Source organism: Pleurodeles waltl, chromosome 3_1 (genome assembly GCF_031143425.1).
Source record: "Pleurodeles waltl isolate 20211129_DDA chromosome 3_1, aPleWal1.hap1.20221129, whole genome shotgun sequence".
In the NCBI taxonomy this organism is placed as follows: domain Eukaryota; kingdom Metazoa; phylum Chordata; class Amphibia; order Caudata; family Salamandridae; genus Pleurodeles; species Pleurodeles waltl.
This window is the reverse complement of record NC_090440.1, coordinates 923,992,147-924,018,309: the sequence shown is the minus strand read 5'-3', so window position 1 is coordinate 924,018,309 and position 26,163 is coordinate 923,992,147. Positions and strand designations below refer to the sequence as shown.

General features: G+C 43.5%; 1 protein-coding gene across 1 annotated transcript in view; it reads right to left on the bottom strand.

The window, feature by feature from the left end:
• Nucleotides 1-24,718, bottom strand: part of LUZP1 (leucine zipper protein 1) — a 141,384-nt gene extending 116,666 nt beyond the window's left edge. Inside the window, exon 1 of the mRNA XM_069223915.1 lies at nucleotides 24,587-24,718. The gene's annotated coding sequence lies outside the window, so the exon portion shown is untranslated. The remainder of the gene's footprint in view (nucleotides 1-24,586) is intronic.
• Nucleotides 24,719-26,163: the final 1,445 nt, after the last annotated feature.

Here is a 26,163-nt window from a genome sequence, read left to right as displayed (position 1 = left end):
GAATTTCGTGCTGCTAAATTTCATATGCCAACCGTCGCACATTTAGTCCTTTTAACCATTAACATGTTTTACTGATAACAACAGTAGATTATATTGACACTGCAAGATAATCAAAAGTTATCTTCATTCTGCAAAGGTGGAAGAGGTGACGTCAAGAGTAGTCTACTCTAGATGGATACCAGTGCCGGATGTCAATCTACCAATTATAAGACTCACACAAACCACAGAATAGTGGCCTTAATAATAGTTCAAAAGTAATGTCTAGTATATATTTTTTAAAGTATTATAAAAACTAGATTAAAGAGCATGACAGAAACTGGATTAACGAAACTACAAATACAAAAACTGCTATGGGACATACATCATCACGTAAACTACCAATAGAAAGAGCCTGGTTTTAACCTTGCCCTGTGATGACTTCGACCTGGCAGATTTACTAACCTTGCTACAATGTGTCGTCACGATCTACATTTGGCAATACCACCTTTTTATGTTCAAGGTAAAGTTCATTAGGATAATCCATGTTACAAACATAATTGACTTCTACTGCAGGTCACGCTAGGCCCTTATTATGTTGATCCTGTCCCAGTACTTTCTCGCGGCAATACTTTGGCCCCTCCGTCCCTTGCTGGGACCTGCCCAATTACCACGATACTTGATCCTTACCTTTACTTTGACCTCGTTACCATGACTCCACCCTGTTGCTTTGACTCACTGTTAATTAAAATCACTGGTGCTGTGGGACGTAATGTTATAAATTTGACATGGACATTATCTTACTCACGGAATTTTAGAACAATCCACCGAGACACATATTTCTTCAAACATTGCATTTCAAAACACTGAGCTTAACAATGCTCAAACATTTATGCCAAAATAACTTGCACTGCGAGCACACACTATCAAAGATGGTCTGGGATTTAAAGCAATATTAGAAAATATTTCACTCCCGCCCCACTTGGCAACAAGTGATTGAACTGAGTAATACAAATACCTCCAACAAGTTTGAAAGTGTTCTCTTGTAGGTTTTCTTTTTTTAAAGGACCTAACAATTTATTTAGAGAATACATTTCCATAATCATATGGGTTTTCAGGCAGTTCTGAAAAAGAACTCGAGAAACATGCCAATACTCCAGGGTTTGACACAGTTACCTTGAGGTTTAATTCTCTGTCACGGAAAAGCTTTTGTTCATTTTGACATCAATGTGTGCACTGCTTCCACTGGCTGCAGTTAACACTGGAAGTGCTGAGGATCACTGTTCCACTCAGTCCCGAAAGGAGTAGTTTTACAGCCCATCATGGCTCTCCCAGATCGAGAAGCTTGTGTGGAGTCACCGCTAGAGCTAGCAAGTTATGTCCATGCCACAGATTTAACGCTGTGATATAGACCATTGGTGTTGGCCTATACTCTGTAACCGGTGATTCCTCCACTGGGTATTACTGGTAGCCTGCACAATGAGGGCTTGCTGTATGCAAGTGTGTGATCATTGTATAGCAAGAGCCTAACAAGAAGGAAGCAGAGCATTGTGCAGGGTGAAAGGCAAAACTACAGTCAGTAAATAATGGGAAAGGAAATGGGGTTTTGAGAGCCTAGGTGGACATTTACTTCTCTGTGATGTAGTGTTCTTTAAAGAGATACATCTTCAGCGCTTTGCTAAATTGGTGCAGAGTGGGACAGTCCCAATGTATACAAATATGTTTTCCAGATTGTCAGGAGATAAATAAAGGCGGCCTGCATTCTTGCAGTTTTCTTTTTTGCTCTTCTCCAGTCTGATGGTGTCTTGGCTGTGGATGTGCCAAGAGACACTGTAAATGGTGAGTTTGTTACCTAGGTAGGTAGGTGTGGTGGTAGTGGGGGCTGAAGATGGTGCAGCTGGCAAGAGCAGTCTGTGGAGTCCCATGATGGGTAATGTGGTTATATTTCTTCAGGCCCTTGATAAAAGCATGCCGGGGCAACTAAGATGGCTTCATGGAGGTTAGTATTGAGACTGGGAGGCCACACGGCAGATTAGTGATACCACACAGATGCAAGAGAATGAAGGTTTGAACAGTAGTTTTGAAGTTACTTTCTGGGAGGACAGGTTTTACTTTCTTCAACAGAAAGTGGATACCCCCGGTCTTGTTTTCTAGGTGAGGTGTTCCTTGACTGCGAGTTTATTATACAGGGTGAATCGTGTGATTTGGAATTGTGTGACTGTTCGAATTTGAATCTGTTCAGGTTCATATAATTAATCTAGGTCTGAAATTGTTGCTTGTTCTCTCGGACGGGTTGAGCTTCAGCTAAGTGGTGGACATCTAGGTTTACATGAGGTGTAAGCAAGGTTTGAGATGTCTGGAGTGGGGAAGATTTTCAAGTACATTTATTTGCCAAAAGGGTGGTGGTGATTCTTTTATCTATAGGTAGAGTCCCTGCGGGCACAGTGTAGAGGTTGGAGATGAGGGACACGATGGAAACCTAAGAAACTCTGGAGGACTAAGCACATGATAGTAATCTTCTAGTACCTAGAGGTGTCCAAGTGAACTAACTAGTGTCATTTGAATAGGAAGGAGAACTAGTGAATAATGTTGCCAGTGATTCCTACTGAGACTTCAGGCTGTGAATAAGGGTGGGATAATCAACTGCATCAAATGCGGCTGGGAGGTCCAGCAGTACCATGAAGCAGGGGTCACATTTATCTGTGGTTACGAAAGCACTGTCCATGATTTGCAATGATGTAGCAATGCTTTGAGCTGGACCAGTAGCCATTCAAGCGATGGCTGGAGTCAATGCGATCTTCCAGTTGTGGGTAGATTTGTTTTTCAATGATCTTCCCAATGAAGGGAATGTGAGTGATGGGAAGCTAGTAAGATCTCCTCAGGGTCTATCTAGTATGAGCTTCTTTGGGGTGGGAGGATGCGAGCTGTCTTCAGAACTTCTGGGAAGATGCCTTAGATGAGAGCCGCATTAAAAATGATGAGCAGGGGAGGAAGCTTCTCCAGGGTGAACTCTGATGAAGACGAGGGCAAGACATCTTCATACGGGGTGCCTTGACAGAATTGAGGCTGTCAGCGAGAGACAGGGGTTTGAAGGATAACCATTACGGACACTGCACAGAGGGGTGGATGTCAGAGGAGAAGCCGACATAGTGTTTATAATGTGCGGTCAGATCTCTTGTATTTTTTCACTGAAGAGGCTGATGGCATTGGAGCTGGCTGTAGAAGGTGCGACTGGAGGGCCAGGAAGCAGACTAGTGCAGTGCCTGATTGTCTTGAAGAGCGGTCTGCCATTGTTAGCAGGGTGCTCTTGCTACCCACATGGCATACCTTTGCAGTTCCAGCTTTCAATACAAAGACAGAGCACTGAAATTGTTTCTTGTTGAAAAACAAATGCCAAGATTGCTCCTTCTACTGCCAAAGCTGACCCAGCTTCAACAGAAAAAGGGAAGGGAAGGAAAGGAGAAGGCTTAATCAACAAACACCATGACAAACATCACCTTCCAACTGCCATAAGTGAAGAAAAATGATGCATGACAAACCAAACAACATCCATTGGGTCTAGACTCCCTCGTTCTACTAGGAGAGAGAAGAAAGAGGGCAATTTCTCAGATTTCAGTTAAATGAAAAAAATACCGTTAAATGCATCACCTTTATAGAATAACAGGAAAATAAACAAAAGGGAAGTCTGTATAAATGGCCAGTATGCAACAGTGAAATACATCAGCGTGCCATGATAAAGGTTGCATTCTGCAGATACAGGTCTACACGTACAAAATATAAAAACCTGGATTTTTTTCCTCAGCCAAATGCCTACACCCAACATCCGGGGCATAATAGTGAATTCACCTGAGAGGACTGGCAAAATAGATATAGCCCTTTGCAGGGTAAAGTTTGGCCACCCTTAAAAGGTTGTCTTCTTGAGACTGCAGGGCAGTTCATTAAGTTATCAGCCATTAAAAAGGAGGGCTATTGCACTTAAGTTTCAGGGTGAGCTTCAACACTTCATCTACAAGGTCATAGAAAACTGCATATTTTCAAAGGAACATGACTCAGTTTGATAAGCAGCCAAGGAGAGTAGAACGCTTTTATCAAGCAATTCCTTAAACGCATATGATAGAAAAAATAGTTGATGTAAGGGCTCAAGCTGTTTTAGGAAAGGTAGGGAAAGCTCAGGGTCTTTGCTGCGATCCAGGACCTAGGATTGTGTTCTATTCTAGGAAAGCCTTGCTGCTAGTTCTAAAGACAGTGTCATTTTCATGGTCATCCCCCAGAGCAGATTCGGCTAGAGGAGCTTTAACTTGTGGGTTAGGTTCTGGTATCTTATTTAAGTTACAAACTAACACTAATAATGAGGAAATGTCTCCTCTACTCAATATCCGTTATTAATTGGCCTACTGATTTCTATTTGATTTTCACCCCTAGTTTTCTAGGGGCAGGCTTAGATTTAGTAAGACAAAACGGACAGCTAGTTCATGTGATACAGAAATGACAACTCTTGCATCACTTACAATTTACAGGGGCTGTGGGTCCAAACTATCTTGAAGATAACTGTTCTCTGGAACCACCAGTCACTAGTGGACTCTTAGACTAATCTAGTCTACAAATAAGGAGGCACTCCGAATGAGCAACAAAAGACTTGAGGTGGGGAGAGGCCAAATGGCATGAAAACAGAAATGTTATGACATTTCTGAATGAAAGGAAAGGTTTTGTTTCACAGCATCTTGGTAAACAGGCGCAAAATGCATTTGCCTGTCCATTTTAGCTCACCAGAGACAGATGTGCTTACCACGGAAGAAAAAAATAAATAAAATAAGTTACCTATTCTTCCCGAGACTGTCACCAGCACTACAGAGCGTTTACACTTCAATGTAAGAAGTGGCTACATGTATTGACTAATATTTTGTGCCTGGTTCTTGTTAAGGTCCCACTGCAAGACTCTCTGGACACTGGGAGTAGGCACGGGAAGAAGGTTAAATATTAACCTGTAAGGGAAAGCTAAAATCAAAATCCAGCCAGAGAAAGCAACACCCAAGACAGAGACAGATTGAGTTTGTGTTCAGATTTCTGCCATCAAAGGGTCAGGAGGACAAAGATAGGCAGAGCCTGGCTGAGACTTTGGACTAATCTAGAAATACAACTCACTGGACTAATCCATCCACCTCAGCGTTCTGTTTGAAACTTGGACTTCACAGAGTCCAGTTCCAGTGAGCGCTGTCAGCATCCCATCCTTCAGATGGAAACTACTTCCGAGCAGGGCAGTCCAATTGCGTTGTGCGTTAAAGCTGGCAAGAAGGACGTTCTCATCTCTGACAAATCATCTGCATGATCTACCATCTAGTGACCAGAGAACCTTGGTGCTGTCCCCATCCTGGACTCCCCTGTCTGCAACCTAGGTATTATTTTCAATTCTCAGCTTATCTTCACACTTCATATAAATTCACTTCTAAGTGCTTCCTCATAACACAGGTTATGGAAAAAGGCATCCCTCTCCTTCAGATAGCTGCAAGACATCCGTTTACACCTGGATTACTGGAGCTCTCTATTCATAGGTCTTCAGGCCTACTAGCCAGGCTACAGTGAATTAATGGTGCCACCACCATGTGTCTTATTGTCAGCCTGAACAGATGCTCCTGCACTCTAGATTTTAACACTCACTTCTCATCCAGAAAAGATGCTTTTCAAAGCTCTATGCCTATGTAGTAAGGCCATTCACACACCATGTACCACCTGATGAATTATCGTTTTGAACACTACATTCCATTAAGAGCATTGTGTTCTAAGGGCGATCAATCTACTTGTGTCATCCAGGCATCCCTAAGCTCAGAAGGGCGGCCTTGGTTTCTCTGTAGCAGCGACAAAGGCCCGGATCTCCCTTCTACCTTTACAAAATCAACTGACTTGTTTTATTTGGTAAACTGATTTAAACGCATCTTTTCAATCTTTAACTACAGGTTGCTTCCCTTCTAGACCGATGACATCACTTCCTGGAGTAATAGTGTGCTTTCAAAGTTCTTTTATTCAGTCATTCATTCAGTTATTAAGGAAAGGCATGTATCTCGCCCAGAATGCTTAGCCATATTGCTCTGTATATTATATTTCAAGTCCCTCTCCCCTTTAACTTTTATTCTCCTAATAACAGGCTGATATTTGGACCCAACCTGGACACCACTATACTGCCTGGTGCAAACTGCATGACACAGGAGATAAAGGTTGATAAATATAAATAAAAATGGTGATGTGAATGCCAAAATCATTCACAACATAGATGTGGCATTTCCTTGACATCCAGTTTTTTGCGGGCTCACCTTTTAAAACCGAAAAGATTTATCATCTGTTGAGCAGAATTTGGCTATTAATTAATCTGTAGCTAAACAATCCGACTATGCATGTGTAAAGGCGACAACTAAAATGGCCACTTTCCCTGTGCTATCAGTAAAACGTTATGACGTATACGGTTTTAGGACACCCTGCCTTCCTTTCCTTTGGGGGGCTTATTAAATAAAGAAGCGTTATGTTCCTCCGTCTCGATGTGTGTCAGTTCCATACTGCTCTAAGCACCGGATGTGGCGTGGTAGCAAAGAGACGCGCTCTCTTGCGCAGGCTGGCGAGCCTCCCATTCATGTGCGCCATTAGCGCGGAGAAATGCAAAGCAGACGCGCAGATCCAGGGGATGTGCAGAGGGTAAAAGTCAGGAATGTGAGCATTATGGAAGTAATGAAATTCATACAGTCGAACTCTACTACGAGATCTGGTTACAATTAATCAGTTCTTTGATTATAAGAATCAGAGGGAGTGATAATTGCTGCGTGCTAGGGTGGCATGTGGCCCGATTCTTATTAAGTGTTTGATATGAAGGATGTTTGCTTAGCTAGTCATTCTTTTAAAAAGTCCAAGTGTAAAGTGAAACAAATGGATGTTTGATTTCTATGTTTTTTTACATGCCGACATGCAGACAAATCAAAAAACAATCTTTTGGTTCGAATCTTAAGTTTGAAGTAAGTGCAGAAACATTGCAGGGGGTCACATCTGTGGGGTGAATTTGGGCATCAGATACTGGCTCCCCAGCCTCTGATTTTCCGCCGCAACCGAAGAAATGAAAAAAATCGGCATACTGTCCTGACGGAACTGCAGATATACTGAGGTGGGGAGGAAGGGGAAAGATACGTCGAAATTGCCTACCCGTCCGCAACGCGGCACACAACACAAAGAAGCAATGTCAAATCCACCAGGTCTGGTCCTTGGCAAGCTTTTTTTTTTTTTTTTTTTTAAACAAACACAGGCAACAGGCATCAAAAGTTGAAAAATAACAAAGTAAAAATGCCACAACGTAAAAGTTGCTTGCATAGGTTTGCAAGGAAACGTAAACACACATTAGCAACGCCAAAATGTCTGGCTTATGAATGAAACTGTTCCTTTGTGTCATTGGCATTTTTAGGCATTCAGAAAGTCATCATACATGCACTCTCTCTATCACTCATCTTCGCATGCATGCACGCATGTATCCATCGACTTATTATTGCATTCACCCTCTAACACAACCACAACAATACTAATAGAAAAAAGAAAATTTGCTGCCATCTAAACACTGTGGGCATATGCTTCCAATAACGAACCTAAAAATAGCAGAGGTTGGCCATCTTGCAGTGGTATGGTACACAGTCTATTGTTATTTTTAAGTTCTAGTTGGATGCCAACTTTAGAATCAACCTGTTTACTAACTTGGATAAAACAGTGATACACTCTGGCCTATTAGCACTGTGTGGGATACTGTAGTATGCTCGTACGAAAACGTAAGCAAGGAAAAAAAAGAAACGTAAGGGAAACTATAAAAAGAGAAAGTTAAAAACTAAAGGAGAGGCCAACCAACCCTGAAATACACTCATTTTGTGGCAGATGTGCATGGGATGAGAAAGTGCTGCCTTTCGCAGAGCACGAAAGCCAATGCCGGATGTGGACTGAACTATTTTCCTATGCAGTACGTAGTCATGGATGGAAGCCGAGTGTAAATGGCACTCAGACAGACAAATGGCAGAAGAGGGCTGACTCAGAAGCCCTCTATGAATTTATGTAGACATACACTGCTATCCATGTAAGCATTTTTTTTTTTTTATTAATGCAAGACCTTGACCACAGCTAAGCCTGTCAGGCCTTCTGAAGAGATTCTATCAAGACTGATTACAGCGCAAACCTTATACCTTTAGTATTTGTCAAAAGTGGTAACCAATAAAAAAAAAAAACAAAGGTAAATCAGTGAGATTTTAAGTAACAAAATACCTGACGTCATGCTTTAACAAGGTGCAAAAACGATCCACTCATAAATGCCTATTGGTTATCAAAGTAAATAAGTCAGCCCTACTGCCTTTGTCAGAACCTTTTATAATAAACAAATCAGACCGGTGGCATCTGAAATATTATTCCCTTGAACCAATAAGCCCAACAGCTGATATCTCTGGCTTGTCAGCGTATTCAACTAAGGCCTACAGTATTGGGCTTAAGCTTTTCCACAAGCCAACCATAAGGGGTACACGCAGAGAAATCACAAATGAATATACAATTATATTTGGTAAAGTCAAATACTATCACTCCTAAGAGGACGTGACAAGAATGATCATAGTACAAACCTCTATTCCCCAGTTTGTCAAATAGGGTAACCAACACCAAAACCCTTGTCTACTAAGGTAAACTGTGAGAAGCCATGTAACAGAAACCTGCCTGTAGGCCTTAATTCAGAGAAATAACAATTCAACGTTTAATGACTCGTAGCTTTAACCTACGATTTTTCTAATCAATGTGTCAGGGCGACTGCCAATATAATACATTTTCAAAACAATCAATCAGGCCTATAATTTTTTTATCATTGGCTTGTCACCATGACCAACTCATACCGAATGGGCTCAGCATAAGCTTTTCCACACAATTCCCTACAAGGCAACCACCAGATACATCATGACACAATTACAAATATGTACAAAGTTAAAACTGTCAAAACAATATACAATACTTTCACTTTCTGATAGAGGCTATTAAGGATTACCAAAGTGCAAATCTATTCCCATGGTTTGTTTGGCTGGGTCACCAACACCAAAACCCTTGCCTACCAATCTGTGAGATTCTATGAGAGTCCTGCCTACAGGCTTTATCACAGCATAATAGCAATCCTCCTTTAAGCCCTATTGCTTTTAGCACATGCTTTTAATGGTAAGACATAACTTAATTTGACATAACTTTTCATTCTGAACAGATCACACAGAGGAAGTCTGACATAACTTTTTCCAGTGGACTGATGAGGCCTTTACCACTGGCAAAGCACTCTAACACAGGCCTACTGGTGTGAACAGAGGCTGACAACCATCATGCATACAGTTTTAAAATTACAAATATGTATAAAACTACAGTTGGCAAAACAATATACAACCCTCTCAATAGGGCCTAACAAGATGTATCATAGTGAAAAGCTACTCCCAGGGATTGACAGTGAATAAAACCAAACCTCTTGCCTATTATGGTAATTTGTGAGATTATGTGTGCTAAAATACCTGTCTACAGCCTGCAACAGCGCAATTACAATCCAAGGTTGGAGGCCTATTCTAAACAGATGACTTCAACAAGAAATAAGATTGTCCGCTTGCCTTTGTGATAAAATTGCAAATGGCAAAAATATAATACAAAACATAAAACAACACAAGAAAGGCTAAATAGGATTAAAATAGTGCACATCAGAGGGAGGCATGGCCAACAGCCAGACAAGATTGCAACTTCTTTGCCCTGGCTCCGATCCATCATGTAAACCAAGCCTCAAAATATCCGTAACACAATCCGCCCACGGGCGGAAGGGCTCACCGCAGGGTCCGAATGCTGAGCTGTTCTGGTACGATTTTGGACCAGTGCTGGCCTGCTGAAAGATAAGCGCCCGAAAAGAGGAGTGGCGGCCCAGCGACAGAGGGTCGCATCAGACCGCTGGCGCCACCAAGAGCCGCCGACTGCAGGCCAGGGAGAACCGGAAGACAGGGGCCCATGTGGAGGATCACACCCCTCCCCGGCACCAGGGCGAGTGGATGGTGATCGGCTTGAGGGGCGGCGGTAAGCTGGCAGCAGCGTCTGGGGGTGACTGACTTGGGGGCCAAGGCCCCGTGCAGAAGCTGTAGGCTGCCACAGGTGGCTGCACCGATTGAAGCGTTGCTGCCTCAGATGAGGAGAGAAGCGGCTGCCCTGGTAGGCCCCGTGGCCTCGAAGTAAGCAACAGGGAGGAGCGCGCAACAGGGAGGAGCGCACAGCAGCCGGAGCGACAGAGTGGGCCACCTACCCTCACTTGATCCCAACGCACATCGGAGCGGTGCACTGAGAGACACCTCTTCAAGGGGGGAGACGAGCGGCGTGTTGGGGAAACCGACAGGCTGACGGGGGTACCTGGAAGATCCTCGGGTTGAATGGAGGTGAGTACTGTGGCGCTGCTCGCCCCCAATCATTCCTCTACTGCCTGAGGAAGAGACTGCGGTAATCAGCAACTAGTTGCCCGGCCATAATTGGAGGCAGGGGAGGACATGCAGTCCATCTGTCCCAACTGGACAAGTATGCACTCCTGAGAGAGGTCCCTGAAGCGGGAGCATCACTGGAATCCACTCCAACAACTCCGGATCGTCGTTCGCCTGAGGCAGGGTCCCTCATGCTTCAGGACATTATGGTAGCCATACAGGGGGTTCGCACCTCCCTGGAAACCAAGATCGACTCCGTGTCAACAGAAGTGTCACTGTTGAGAATAGACCTGCAAAATATGGCAACACGAGTGTAAGATGTGGCGGAATCTGCTGCTGCCCTCCAGGATGACACGAAGACGCTGCAAACACAACTGGGGGAATTGCAGGCCCAGGCTACCACCCTACAAGCGCGGCTGGAAAACTATGAAGGACGATCGAGAAGAAACAACATTCGCATTATTTTGGTGCCCGAATGCACAGAGGGGCACGCAGTAGAATTGTTTGTTGAGGATCTCATCCTCAAGGAACAGCAACCAAGAGGGCTATCAAAGTTCTTCTCAGTGGAACAAGCTCAGCGCGTACCACTAGTGGCCCCACACCCTGGGAGCGCCCCCACGACCGATAACAGCCAGGATCTTCAATTTCCAAGATCGAGACATGATCCTGCAGACAGCCGTAAGTGCCCCTCCTGAACAGTATGAAAACGCGACTATAACCTTTTTTTCCAGACTTCACCATGCAGGTGCAAAGACTTTCACGCAACGTTTTGGAGGTAAAGAAGGCGTTGCGAGATCGAGGCATAAAATATTCCATGAAGTTCCATGCCAAGCTATGAGTGGTGGCCGAGGGTGAAACATGGTACTTTGAGAAACCACAAAATACTTTTGACTGGCTGGAGGTATGGCATACAGTAGGAACCCCGCAACGGAAGATGCACATGGGACGAAGGCGACAAGAAACAGACAGACCTGACCATCGAACAACGCAGGGACATCCAAGAGAACACAGCGACTCACCAGAGCAGACTGAGACCTAAAATGTTCTATAGGAAATCGGGGGGGGGGGGCTCGACGACTTCAACTGTAGGATGAGGGGTAGTTCGGCACCCCTTGAGCTCAGCAGCTACGAAGCACTCGGTTTATCAAGATGGCACGAAGCAGTGACCGGACAATCCTGCTATCCCAAACAGAGCAGCGGAAGCAGGGTAAATGCTCTCCTTATGAGAGGCATACGCTTGGGACATCTGAATGTTGGTAATTGCCACCTGTAGTTAAATATGTTGGATTGGAGCGACAGGCACTTTGCAGTTTTTGGGGGTGGGCAGTTTTAGTTCCACCATGCAGGGAGGCAGGAATGGGGGGGTTGGGGTTGAATGTTGCTTTGTTATGGCAAGTGTTATTAATACATTCAGCAATCAGCACAACTGATTTGACATGACACACAGCTCTTCCTAGGGGTTGGTATACTGAGATTGGGTACCCGCTCCCTCATGATGCTCGGCCTCCCCGAGTGGTGGATTCCTCTGTCTTAACCCATGACATCGCCCACACCTGAGATTAAGTTGATCTCCTGGAATGTTAATGGTCTGGGCGACAAACTTAAAAGAGGAGTGGTACTCCAATATCTAAAGAGGCATGCCCCAGATGTTGTGCTCTTACAGGAGACACACCTACAAGGTAACACCTACAGAGCCTTAGATCACCTAGGATTCAAACTGATAGCACACGCAGGATACACCTCCGGTTCCTGAGGAGTGGGTATACTGACGCAAATAACCTCACCCTTCAGGGTTCAGTACACTTGGGCGGACCAATATTGGAGATTTGCAGCAGTTTCGGGACAATGGGAGAACACTATGGTCAATATAGTATCTATGTACATCCCCCCAACAACTACACGACACTGCCTTTGCCACACTGAGCACCCTAATACTCAAATTCCCAGAAAGGGAACGGTTGCTGGGAGCGGACTTTATTATGTCACTGTAAGATTAAGGACCGCTGGCCCTCCCGGAGGACTGGTTTGCCGCGCCACTCCTTGTCGGAGTTTCTAAGGCCATGGGGCTGGTGGATGTGTGGCGCATCTGCCACCCACATGAGCTGCAATACACATCCCACCCAGGGGCCCAGGGAAGTATGTCACGTATTGACTATGTCCTCGTCCTTCCCCACATGAACCTTTGTCTTCAAAAGATTGACCATTTGGCAAGAGGCATATCGGATCACTCTCCGATCTGCCCGACATATGGTGGCACACCTGTCTTGGAGCAGCGCCGTCAACTCGAGGCTCAAAAGTTGCTGGCAAATGTTGAACTTCCAGTCCTGTTTAAACCGGACAAAACTCTACTAGACCAGGAGATAACAACAGATGAAATAACACTAGTTATACGCCACTTGTCTACTGGCAAGGCCCCGGGACCCAGTGGTCTCCCTATCGAAAAATACAAGCTCACAGCTACCACGATTGCCCCACACCTCCTGACGATGTTCCTTGAAAGCCGCGACAAGGGAGCCCTACCTAGAGATCAAAGGCTTACTACCAAAGTGGTCATACTCAAGGATGGCAAACTGTCAGTTATGTACTTCATATAGACCAATCTCACTCCTTAATCTTAAACTAAAATCTTGGCCTCCTGGTTGGTCAAGGTGATCCCCTCCCTGGTCCACCCAACCAGTCTGGTTTCCTGCCGGGATGAAGCACAGCCCACATTCTGGGACGTCTTTACGGCATCATGGGCCAGGTGCCTCGTATTCGTGAAGACATCTTAGTCTTCTCTCTCTATGCAAGGATGGCCTTCGATACGACTGAATAGCCATATCTATTCAAGGTCCTTCAGCGATTCAGCTTTGGGGCATGTTTTGTGGAGTGGGTGCGCCTCCTCTACAGAGAGCCCCTGGCTCAAGTAACCGTGAATAGAAGTATATTTGCACCATTCCTACTGCGGCAGGGCATGCAACAGGGCTGCCCACTATCCCCCCTGATCTTCACCGTAGCTCTGGAACCACTGACGGTCTGAAAACGTGGCGACCCCATGATCCGAGGCCTAAAATGGACAGAGAATTGGAAGGACAGAATATCCCTATATGCCGTTGCACGTACACTTGACAGAATACTCCATGTCCTAACGCAATTCCGCTTCTACTCAGGTTACACTATCAATTGGGATATGTCTCTGATCTACCTTCTCTACGGTGCGGCTCCGGGGCTGCAGGCCAGATGCACAACCCAAATAGCTACAGAGGGGTTCCGGTACTTAAGCATCTATGTCACTATGGACCTGATAATTTAGAGCCCATAATTTGACACCCCAGCTGACACGTTTACAGAAAGATGTGGAACGCTGGCGATCCCTTCCACTGTCACTGGTAGGCAGAGCAGCCTTATTTAAAATGATGGCCCTGCCTCGCTTTTTATATGTTTTCCAGAACAAACCTTACCCCGTTCCTGTCTCTTACTTCCGACACATTGAAGGAGCGTTACACTCCCTGCTCTGGGACACGGGCCCTGCACATATAGCCATTCAAAAAAAGACTCACAAGAAGTTGGTACGAAGGAGGCATTGCACTGCCCTATGTGCCGGCCTATTACCGAGCAGCTCAATTTGTACCTATTAATCACTGGGTCCATCTCCCCAAGACTGAGCCAGCTTAACGATTGGACCACTGGCCCATGAAACCTGGGGGCTTCCAGCGAGCACTATATGGAGGGAATAAGCCCCGGACATTCCCATGGTGGTACCTCTCACCATTTCGCACGAAACAGTTCACTCACTGGGTTGGAAAAATATGATTACACAGGCCACCCCACTGTGGGACATTGCAAATTTGGGCACTTTAGGCACACACCTGGGCTTCCATAACTGGGACGTTACTGTAATAGCGAAGGTGGGAGATCTGTGGAGGAATGGCACAGTCCTTTCTTTCTCAGACTTCCAGCAGAATACCAGCTGGCACCCACAGAAACATTCTGGTACCTACAAATCCGACACGCATTGTGCATGCTGCTTGAAGAGTGATTATTAACCACATACATGCCCAAGAAGGCCATCTCTCTTATATACTGGAAACTCATTAATAACTCCCCTGACATTTTTGGGAATTTGAGGGGCCAATGAGTGCGAGACCTGGGGGATTTGGAGGATGGGGAATGGCAGGAGGCTCTCGCTTTCCCGAGGGAGGTGGCTGTGCGCTCTAGATTCTGATTAGTTCAGCTGAAAATCCTTGACAGAAGCTATTACGCCTGCATGACTTTGGCAAAGATGGACAGAGTGGGTGCCCCTCTTTGCTTTCGAAATTGTGGACAGGGAGGGACCTTTTATCATATGCTATGGAGCTGCCCGGTCATACAGAGTTAATGGGAATCAGTGACGTCATGCCTCAACACTGTGTGGGAAGGTCGTTGAACTTTCCCCTAAATGGTGCCTGTTGAATATCTGGGGTGAAACAGACCTCACCTGCCTGGACCGGTATTGATGACTCTGGGGTGGATAATAGCGAAACGTAATATTTTCCGCACATGGAAAGAAAGTCGACCGCTGACGCTGGCAGACTGGAAACTTGATCTGGACTGGTGCATTCTGGCGGAATGAGTGGTCTACGCGAGCAGGTGATGCCCAAGGAAATGGACTGGAAGCTTTGGAAAATGGAATGCCTTCAGAGAGGGTTTGTGTTCTCCACCCAGCCCTGTGGGGCAGAGGACCACAGCCAGATATGACCATATGTTCAAGATATGCTTTGACTATGCCAGGGTGGGGAGGGAGGGAGCAAGCCTCGGGGATTCCTCAGAGAAGTAGCGTGGTCAAAATCACATCGTAATGTTGTCTAATATGCTGCTGCAATGTTTTGATTGTTGTTTATATGGAAAAAAAATAATTGATAAAAAAAAAAAAAATAGTGCACATCTTCTTTTGCCCCAGTATTTTAAGGTGAGTCACCACCACCAAACCGTTGCTTTCCATGGTAATCTGTGAGATTCTATGTTGGAAAATAGAGCTTTGTGGTCTTCAGCGCAGTGTAATAACACTCCATACTTAAAAAGCTTATTGCCGTTAATACATGTTATTCGCAATAAGCAATTCAAGCCTACTGGCTTTGTCATAACGTTTCATAATAAATAGATTGAGCATAGAGAATCTAGCATAACTTTTTAAAATTATAAGGTAACTCCTATAGCCTTATTGTAGGCTTTACACCATATGAGACACAGGCCTATTCAACAGTGCATACACTAGCAGCCCATCATGCATACAGTTACAACATTACAAAAATGTAAAACAATAGAGTTTGCAAAACATACATCCCCTCTGAATAATGCCTAGAAAGAGCCTTACAGTAAAAAATCCCAGGGTTTTCAGAGTGGAGGGGGTCAACCTCACCCCTTGCCTACCACAGCAATTTGTGAGATTACATGCCACAAAATACCGTTCCATATTCTGTAACGCAATGTGATAACATATTGCTGTTAAACGCCTACTGGCTTTAGCCAATGCTTTAACAAAAAATAAGCTAAGCCCACTGCCTTTGTCATAATTTTTAATACTATGAAGATTAGACCTTCTGAGTCGGGCACAAATTTTCCCAGTGAACCAGTCAGGCCGATAGTTTATCACCATAATCAACTCAGGCCTACTGTTTAGTGTGTAAGCTTTCCCCATAGGGCAACCATTAAGGATACAGTCATAAAATTATAAAAGGTATAAACAGAAAATTAAAGATGCTAAGCAAATACCATCTCCCCAAGAGGGACTAACAAGCATTTGTGCAAAGCAAATCGTGTATGTCCATAATTTGTCACGGGGTAACAAACACTAAAACCCTTGCCTATTTCGGTAATCGGTGAGATTCCATTTAGCAAAATCCTACTCTGCAAGTTTTCATACAAAGTAAAAAACATCAACCTTTAAAAGGATTTATGGTAACATGATTTTCACAGTAAATGTGTCACACCTCCTGACTTTACAGAAATAATTCATAATAAACATATCAGACCTATATTTATGGTTAATGGCTTGAGTCAAAACCAACTCAGTCCTGCTGTATTGAGTATAAGTTTTGCCAGAAGCCTAGATGTGTAATACAAGCATTCTTTTCAGTGGAAGCCACAACTTTGACCCAATCAAACCCTGGACTAAGGAAAACAAAGCTACAGAAAGAGCTTAAGCTCCTCTCTCAGCAGTGCTCTGAAGGCTCTCTTTTGTTGATCACATAAGGAAGGCTGACACCTGCGCTGTGAAGCCAGACCTAAAAACGCATGTAGATTTGTGTAGCCCTGGGCATCCCATACTGCTCGCAAACATACAACTACACTATGAAGTGTAAAGTTAATGAAGGAGAATGAAGGGGAGGATGCTGCGACTGTACAACAGAAACACACTACTCATTTTTTCCTCTTTACATCTGTGTTACTACCAGAGGACAATAAACACCATGAATTACGTATCAAAGACAATTTAACAGCATTACAGTGCCACATGTCGGTCCCATAAATGTCAAGTCCGTCTCCTGTAAGTTTGATACACTGTGTGTTAGCAAGCCTTCATTGGTCAGCCATACTGCTGCTGGCTCAGGCAGCTGGATAAACAAACAAAATAATTTGTCTGTCTAGCGGGAAGTACTGTTTTTTCCTGTGGAAGCACATCGTCTGCCCAATCAAAACTCCAGTCCACCAACATGTGGTCAGAGCCGAAGCCCCTCTCTATAGTACTGCTGAATGCTCTTGTTTAGGTGATCAAATAAGTTCTAACAAGAGAGGTGCTGCCAAGCCAGACCTAAAAATGATCCATTACAGAAAGTAAAATAAAAAAAAAAAATAATAATAAAAGCAGAAATCAGCCTAACAGCCTTCAGACAGATTGCAGTGTGCGCATGCAAAATGCTATTATTTACAGCGAAGAGAGCCAATGGCTGATGTGGCCTCACATGCTGCCACATACTGTATGGTATAGAAGCCTCTCTCCATGATGATCATGCCTATATCTAAACATTAAATGTAAATATGAGATTTTTTGGGATTCCAAAGCAAGCAATACCCTATTTGACTTCACAGAAAACAACCCAACTAACTTTAAGACCAATGAAGCAAAGACAGCCAACAAATAGTCCAAATCTAGATATGAAGGCAACTTCTAACCCCAAGAAGGCAAAACAAATTTTCTTCTGTTTCGTACAGGAGACTGGACCAAACTTATCACAACCCTCTTGTTGCTGCCTCCCAGCATAACATTTCCCACACTTGTAATCTCCTGCAACTTTATGACATGGTCGCTTCAATGAAACAGATTTTTTTTTTTTTCTGGATAACCAGTTTAAAATAGTCACCGACAATCTAATCAACAGCACACAAAACAATTTCAACTGTATGTAACAAGATGTGCCAATTACAGTGGCTGCAGCATAACAGCCTCTCTAAAAGGTGTCTCTGAGAGATAGGAGCAAAATTGATACCATGTGATAAATATCACTCTAAGGTGAAAGCTACTTCCTGGGCCCAAAGTTTGAGATGGTATCCAGTGTCAGCTACTCAGCATCAAGCACAAATGCCAGGCTTGATGACAACCACACTCCTGGTAAAGGAAAACAGCCCAGCACACCTAACCATGGCTAACACTACTCTTCATTCCTAACACTGGCTCACATTCCTAAAGTTTAGTTGGTCTCTACAGAAGGCTGAAGGTTCACTGTGGCAGGAACACTACACGTAACAAACTATGATATACCAACATAATTTAACAACAACATAAATTTTTATAGTCAGACGTATGCAAAGATTAGTAAAGTTGTGGACCTGATCTTTATACTGTTAAGTATCCTGCAGGTGTTACCACAGAAGATTAATTTAAGAGTATCAATAAACAAAACTTTAAAGTGAATAAGTTATATTCAAGATACTCCTCGAACAGTGACTTCTTACAAAGATGTGAAAGAAAAAGTGCTGAACTAGAGAGCCAATGGTTTTGGCTCAGACATATCAGGAGGGCCCCTTCTTCCATTTACAGGAAAGCACTCCTTGATTTGACAATGCAACAAAGAGATGCTTACCCCCAGGGCCCAAAATGTGTTATGAAATGCTGATTTGGGAGGGGAGGTGGGGATTTTACTCAATATGGGCCTCATTACTAGGCTGGCAGTCACAAGACCTAAAGACCGCCATCCCCACAAGGATCAAAGATCCCGACAGGCTGACGGCGGTCCTGGTTGTGATCAGCCAGGGTGGCGCTGAACTCAGCACCGCTCTCCTGATTATAGTCTTGTTCTCCGCCAGTCTTTTTATGGCAGTTTCCCCACCATGAAAATGCTGGCGGAGAACAAGTGCCGAGGGCCCCCCTGCCCAGCACGGTCAGAATGCGCAGACTGTTTTGCGCTTTCCGAGGGTGCTGGACGGCCCCCCCTATGAGACGGCATTGGACTTGGCTCCATGGAGCCAAGTCCAATGATGCTGCATGTGGAAAACTCGTAATGGGTCTGGTAAGGAGACTGCCAGCACTGTGGCGGCCTCCTCACCGTGAGTCTGGCGGTCAGGTGTTCCGACCACCAGACACATAAAGAGGTTCTAAGTCGCTAAATGATATCTTCACATTCCTGAACGTGTAGTCAAGAGAGATGGTATACTCACGAATAAGAGTGAATTTAAGAGGGTTTCCAATCTCATAGCTTTGCCTATTTCCCAAAGTTGAGAGGTTGGACGTTTTGGAACGTTCCATAGCCTACATGATCAACTTATCTACTAGGCCCAATATTCATTGGGCGTTGACTCCAGGAGCAACTACTTTGTACTTCATGCTGTCTCATGTACACTGAGCTATGGGTCACTCACGCTAGGCAGAGAACCAGAATAACGTGTTAATTTCAGTCAGTCAAATCGTTCATTGTCTCCACCTTCCTGCATCTGGGCATTCATGTCTTATGACAAATCAAGCAGCAGCAAACTGGGCCTCATTTAGTGCCAGATCATTCTGGGTTTTCCCAGCTCACAAGACAAGACTAAAGGACTGGATGTTATAATTATTTTTAAAGGAGTTAATTGCTCATGGATACACACTTTTACCGTAGACATCCGGGTCAATCTGATCTAGGGATTAGTAATGAGACTGGAATGTGCGATTCGCCAAGTACACGCATTAACACATGTCACTGAAAGAATCTATAAATCCCACAACGGCTTCATACTGTCTTTGCCTCTTTATGATATACATAGTAGGGTGGATGAATTTGCTACTTGGGAGCTTCACCTGATTTTGAACTGCAGTACAATCATGTTTCAACAGTATCCTGGGAGCGGTTTTATGGTGTTCGTGTCAGATAAACTTATTAGTTGCTGTACTATTTTCCCTTAGAAATAGAATGCGTGCTATTGTTTTTACATTCGTTCGACTCGATGGTCTAGCAATCACTCTTACAGCTATGTTTTCTGTACTTTATCTGGGGGAAAGGAGTCCAAACCCTAAGTTATAGACTGAGGATGTAGGTAAAATGACAGTTGTAGGCATAAGATGTAGGGAGGCTCTGAACTGGAGGCCGAGAGAGGTCCACTTCCTTTCCCCCTGCTCTGTCCCTCGTTTCAATGCTGAAGTAAAACTGCAACTACAAAAAAGTCTCCAGTTCTTGGGGAATAGGCAGATACAAATATTACTTTAGTGTTTAAATCATTATTGTTCAATACATTTCTAGTTCCAACATGAAATGCATTGCCATCATTAAAAGAACATGTAACTAGTAATTAAATTGCAGGCTAGGCAAGCCCCATGTGAAATAGTTACTCTCAAACATTCTGACCACCTATTTATGGTAAATCTTGCCGTTTGGATTTTAAGAAGAAATAAAATGTAATGTTGCTTTAAAAGCTAGGTGTGTGGCTCAGAAAACAATTTTCAGTTTACGTGTGCACAACGGTTTACCTTTTCCTTTAACTGTTTTGGCTACTACAAAACAAACACTTAGCAACGAGGAAGCTGAAACATTCTTCTCTGCTAATTGAACGAAAACATATCGGCCTTAGGGTGAATTCTGTCCAAACCTAGCTATCTTATAATAAAAAGAACAAGTCAAATCATTTCTGAAGTTAAAAAAAACAGACCATATATAAAACTGTACGTTTACAAATGGTTCTTTTAACCTTAACTTGAAAATAAAATCCATGTAAGAAATAGATCTGGTCAGCAATTCCACAATTTAAATGCACTGAGTAGTGTTTTGCAACTCCCCTGGGTGAAAATCACTAAACAAGCACCCAACTAGATAAATTATTTCGACCCAATAGCCATGTGAACATGCCTATGTCTCAACACATTAGCTTCAATATTCTGAAGTGAAATGGAGGTTAGCCTGCAATTTTATGTGGGTTTCGGAAGTGAATAGGGTTCCAGATTTCTTTTAAAAAAGGGTAGGGGTTACAGAGAGATCCGGTAACCCTAAAAAGAAAAATGCTTTTGTCACAAAACTGCTCGTTTCACATGAATTTTCCAATAAAGTTCAATGCAGCCATTTGTAAGGTAGGACGTCACGTGGCAACTTGATAAAATGATGCCGTCAGGTTAACCATATAGAATGGTCAACAACAAATAAACGTGCATAAATGGAGTCCTTTGCAAAGACGAGATTCCTGTCAGATTGATGCAACCTGGTGAACATTGTAGATAGTCAGATCCACACTCCATCACTCCTCATGGCTGGAACGAAAGCTATTTAAGTATGACAACTGCATAAGGCCATTTACATTCATTTACTTATAATGTCAGTGTAGACTCACCTGTTGATGGATATAAAATTGTGACGAAGTATTTAAACATGTGCATCATTATGGATACTACAGCAAAAAAGATAGCATCTCCTTAGTACTTATTCCCAAAATGTTAATCTTCCCAAATGCGGATCTTTCAGAACATCACAGTACCCAACAGAACTCGTGTTTCATCAAACTTACTCACAAAAGAGGTAATTTTACCAAATAGGGCCATCAAGATCAGCACTTGCCCCCAAGAATCTATACGCACTAATAAAAATTGCAGTTATTTGCTCCTCAAGAATAAAATGACATAATTGGAGCCCAATGAATAATACTTGGCCACCTAACAGAGTAGGAGCAGCAAACAACCCATTACATCACAAAACGAATCAAACAACAATCTGCGATTATAACCAGGCAACTATACTGGAAAGTAATAAGAGAGACTTCTGAAAGTGCTGCAAGGTCATTCCAATGTCAGAAATTGTATTATACAAAATATTAGTAAGTCAATGTATTAAACAAAGTACTTATCAGATAAAATATTATGAATTTCACAATTTCTAAACAGAATGGAAAATCAAGAATGTTATTTCCAGTAGACTTTTGAAAAGTGCATAGTGTAAACATTTATAAAATTACGGTCTTGAAAGCTACTAGCACCCAAAGCTATAACAAATTCCAGGGTTGTTTCTCAACCTTGAGAGACAATGTGCCTCAGAGATTTTTTCCAACATATCACAGGATAAAAAAGTCAACTTCGATGTAACCACTAATACAACCCTCATCAGAAACCAAGGTGCAGGACTAAGTTTGATGGAAAGTAAGTCAAAATGTAGCAGGAATTGAAAAACACTGTTTACTGAAATGGAGCATAGCACAGATTCGGAAAAATATACAAAAGGGGCAACACATGCATGACTTGAACGGTGAAATGCATGCTTCACCCTCTGAAACGAAACATTAACAATTTTAACTTGTTTTATACAGTGCTAGGTACTGCACAGCTGGTGTTTCTAAAAATTGCCAATAACATGTTTCCGGACACCACAGTAAAATAAGGGGAAACTGGCATAAGGGAAATATGTTACAATTAAGAAAATATCACCATTGAAAGAATGCATTTACAATTTACTGAAAATATTCAGGTCCAACTGGCATTTAACTACATGAATGTTGTCTTATTATTTTACCTGGATTAAACAGTTTAAATACATTTGCTTCACTTTCTACTCTTCTGGGTAGGCAAGGCTTCTCCCAGTTTAATAACAGCATGCATTCTGCAAAGGGAGACAGTTCACACATATAACATAGGAATTCAAGAACTAAGGGGTCCTGAAAAGCAGACATCACAAGTGTCACCCATTGGATGTGTGAATCATAGCTTGGAGCACACTCCCGAGACCCGCCTCTCTTTTTATGTCTGGGTGTCCAGACAGCTGTCTCGCCAGACTATTTTTTTTTTTTTAACTCTACATACAATGAGTACACAACTGGGCTTTTGGTCTGCAGGCTTCATCCATTGGTCTGTTAAATTGTCATTCACTTTTTGCCCCCCCCCCCCACTTCACAATAGAGCATGGGGAAATGGATCAGCCCAGTAACCAACGAGTCCCTTCACTAAGTGTCTGCACATAGCTTGTGTACATTGTTCACATCTACCTAGAAACAGTTCATTTCAGTTGAGAGGCTGATTCAATGTATTTGCTTACCTGTCATATTAACGTTAGGTACCTACTACTTATTTTGCCTACAGACTGGGTGCCCATTTAGATGCCAAATAGTTGTCTGTCTCTTTTATAAAATGTATGCTGTAGAGTGTTTAAGTGACATTGTAATATTGTAGCTGTCGGAGATTTGAGTGTTTGGTCATTCTGGTCTCCTCAACTTAAAATTTAGAAAAACCTTTACTAGTAAAACAGCCACATATATAAGTGAATGCCTATTTAAACTAAGTTTTTACTGCAAGGATACTCTGGCCATGGTCCGGTAGTGGCATATTTTATTTTTTACCCCTTGTTATTTTTGTGGAATGCGCTTACATTTAAAGCATAAAAATATGCTACTGCATTAACTTGACTAGGCTAAATCTATAGGCTTTACCCAAGTACTTCTTACGACAATTAATTTATTTGGCTCTTAAATCAGTCTTTCAGGACGAAACTTAACAGGTCTATCCTCTCGACTTTTAGGCCTTAATAAATCTGGGAAACGAAACAACCAAAATATAGGTTCGCCTAATAATGGCAACAAGCGTACAAGACTACTTGTTGTTTTTAAAGAAAACATGATACTGCACTGCTTTACAACTATATTTCCCTAAACCGACCCTGTCACGCATCTCATTTAAAACGGATTCAGGTTAAAAGGATTTGCATCAGTGTAACTAAATCCCTGCCGAGACACGGCTTCGCCCAGCCTCACAGACAGACATCACCACATTCCTGCACTCCCTCTGTCCAGCAGAGGGTTCAAAAGTGTGACGTTTCAACGCATGGCAGACCTGGCTAATCCCAAAACAAAAAGGCAAGCAGGTGAGTAGTGGCAAGCAAGCATTAGACTAAGGTAACAACATACAAATCCAGGAATGCTGAACGTTAACCCAAACATATGCACCAACTTGATAATAACAAGAGATTATCCTTCCAAGCAAGAGACATTAAAAAAAAATTAAACCCTACCTCAAGGTCTGCTAAGCAATGTCTTTGACCACAAGCTAAAATCTGCAGTGCCCCAAATCCCACAGTGCTCGTAGGGAACCACTGTTAGCTGTATAATTGCAATAAAAAAGCTATTTCAGCACCCCAGCACTCTGCAAACGGTTCACTCACCAGTAAGGTGTATAAAATACACAGAGAGAGAATTATAACCAAAGTTGTGAGAAAAAAAAAATCAAAATGGTTTAAAAATTTGCCACTAATGGCTTCAAGAACAGTTTACAATTCCTGCTCTTTGAGGTTTCATTTCAAATGAAAGTCACCGATGGAAGTAACTCTGCGCAGGCAGAGCTCCTCTTAGGCTTACAACATCCTGCCTGCCTGCCGCAGAGGAAAGGCAGCCCACATTCCAGCACTCCTCATGTTCGGCTCAAAAACACCCTTTTCCTGCCTGGACTCGCTCTGTTCCTTCCCGAGCGGTGCGCGCCCGGTCTCCTCGCGTGTAACATACGCACACACTACTGCAGACGCCCAGGGCATACGGGGACCGCTGAAGGGACACACAAAGCCCGTGCTTGGCATTCCTGGCGGCGCCCCGGTGTGTGCCCTGCGCCCGCCGAGGACACCTGACTCCACTGCGGCGGGCCGACCGGTCGGGAACTTGCTGCAGTTAGCAGGCTGAGTGCCCGCAGCTCACAAACCCACACACGACACCGCACAGAGGCGCAATACAGTCACAGCGGCTGCCGGGCTCCTCACCTCACCGGGCGGCAGTCCCTCGCCGCGGCCCGGGCCCCTTCTGGCCGCACTGCGGGGCTCTCACCATAACATTCCTGGCCGGCTGCTAACAATGAAAGGTGGACCCGCACCGCCGAGGAGCCGGCCTCCCAGTGCTGATGTCACTCCAGGCCGGGGCCTCCCTCTGACGGCCTGGGCCGGGAGGAAGGCGGAGCCCCGGGCCGGGGGAGGCGGCTGCGGCTCTACGGCCGGAGGAAAGAGGAGCTCTGCTTCCTCGCCGCAGGAAGGGCCCAGCCGGGGCGGCTCGCACGCTACTTGCCGGGAAGGAGTCGGCCCTGCGGAGAGCTCCCGGCCTTCAGAAGGGATGGGCGTTTGCTGTCCACGCAGCTTCCTCTCACAGGAAAAAAAAGACATAAGCCTCCCTTTAACTTTCTTAGGGAAGGTGTTAGCGTAATTGCTGTCAGCACAAGTGCGATAAAGGGGAACTTTGCACACGTATAACAATGCCCTCTTTTTTAATACTTATACAAATTCAAAATGTATTGGTATTTTTTGTTTACTTTGTCACTCCCACAAATATCTGGTGTCAGTGCAAGTCAACGGAAAACTGCTGTGTGCACCATGAGAGTTGATGGAGCGCTTTGCTTTGCGCAAATTCTGGTGCAAATTGAAGGGCCCATAAAGCGCTCTCTGGTGAATCTTTATTTCAACTGAAGTTAAACATCAAAATTCAATACATTTCAATAAAGTGAAGCACGTTCGACTCCACAAGGAAGACAGCATTGTTAAGTTTCAAACCGCAAAGGTCTGTTAAAGGATTAGCAACGTTATAAATTCAAATCATCAAATTAGTTATTATTCAGTAATCAATATATAAATGCATTTGCCAATGTATAGTTCAAAGCACTTCACAAGTCAAAAAACAAAGATAAACTGTTACAAAGATGTCTTAAAAGGAAAGTTAAGAAAAAATAATCTCCAATTAAGAGAGTTAGTTCTAAACACATCATGGTACTCTACTAATTGAAGGAAAGGTTCTGCTAGTAAGTCAGAAAAGAGGGATTCTGAAAGGCATCAGATAAGCATTTAAAAAGCACCTAAACCGTTGCCTTCTCAAAGTTAGTTTAAATCATACAATTTAACTTTTTATACACCTACACATAATTCCTATATAATGGACTTCTCAGAGTTAAGGCACAAGTAGGTAGCTAAACTCATTATTTTCTCAAGCGATCACACAATGAGACTTCTCTAAACATACTTAAAACTTTCAGTTATCTAATACATAACAGGCGTGTGGAACTTAATGAAATATCTACTTGTCCATGGGACAAGTTGTTTCCTAAATCTACTGGTCCTATAAAAAAATCTACTTATCCCTTTGGTGCCATGTAGTGCAGTGACAAATTATGGCAGCATTTTCATTATGTCAGAGCTCTGATAAAAGCCTCTCTGACTACGCCAGAGTTAATACTATAGAAGGGCTTGAATATTAGCAATTTCAAGCCCTACTATAGCAATTTCCTAATTTTGCCACCTTTCTGCAGATCTACTTACTGGGGCTGGAATGCCTTTGAGTCTATGCAAACCTAACTTGC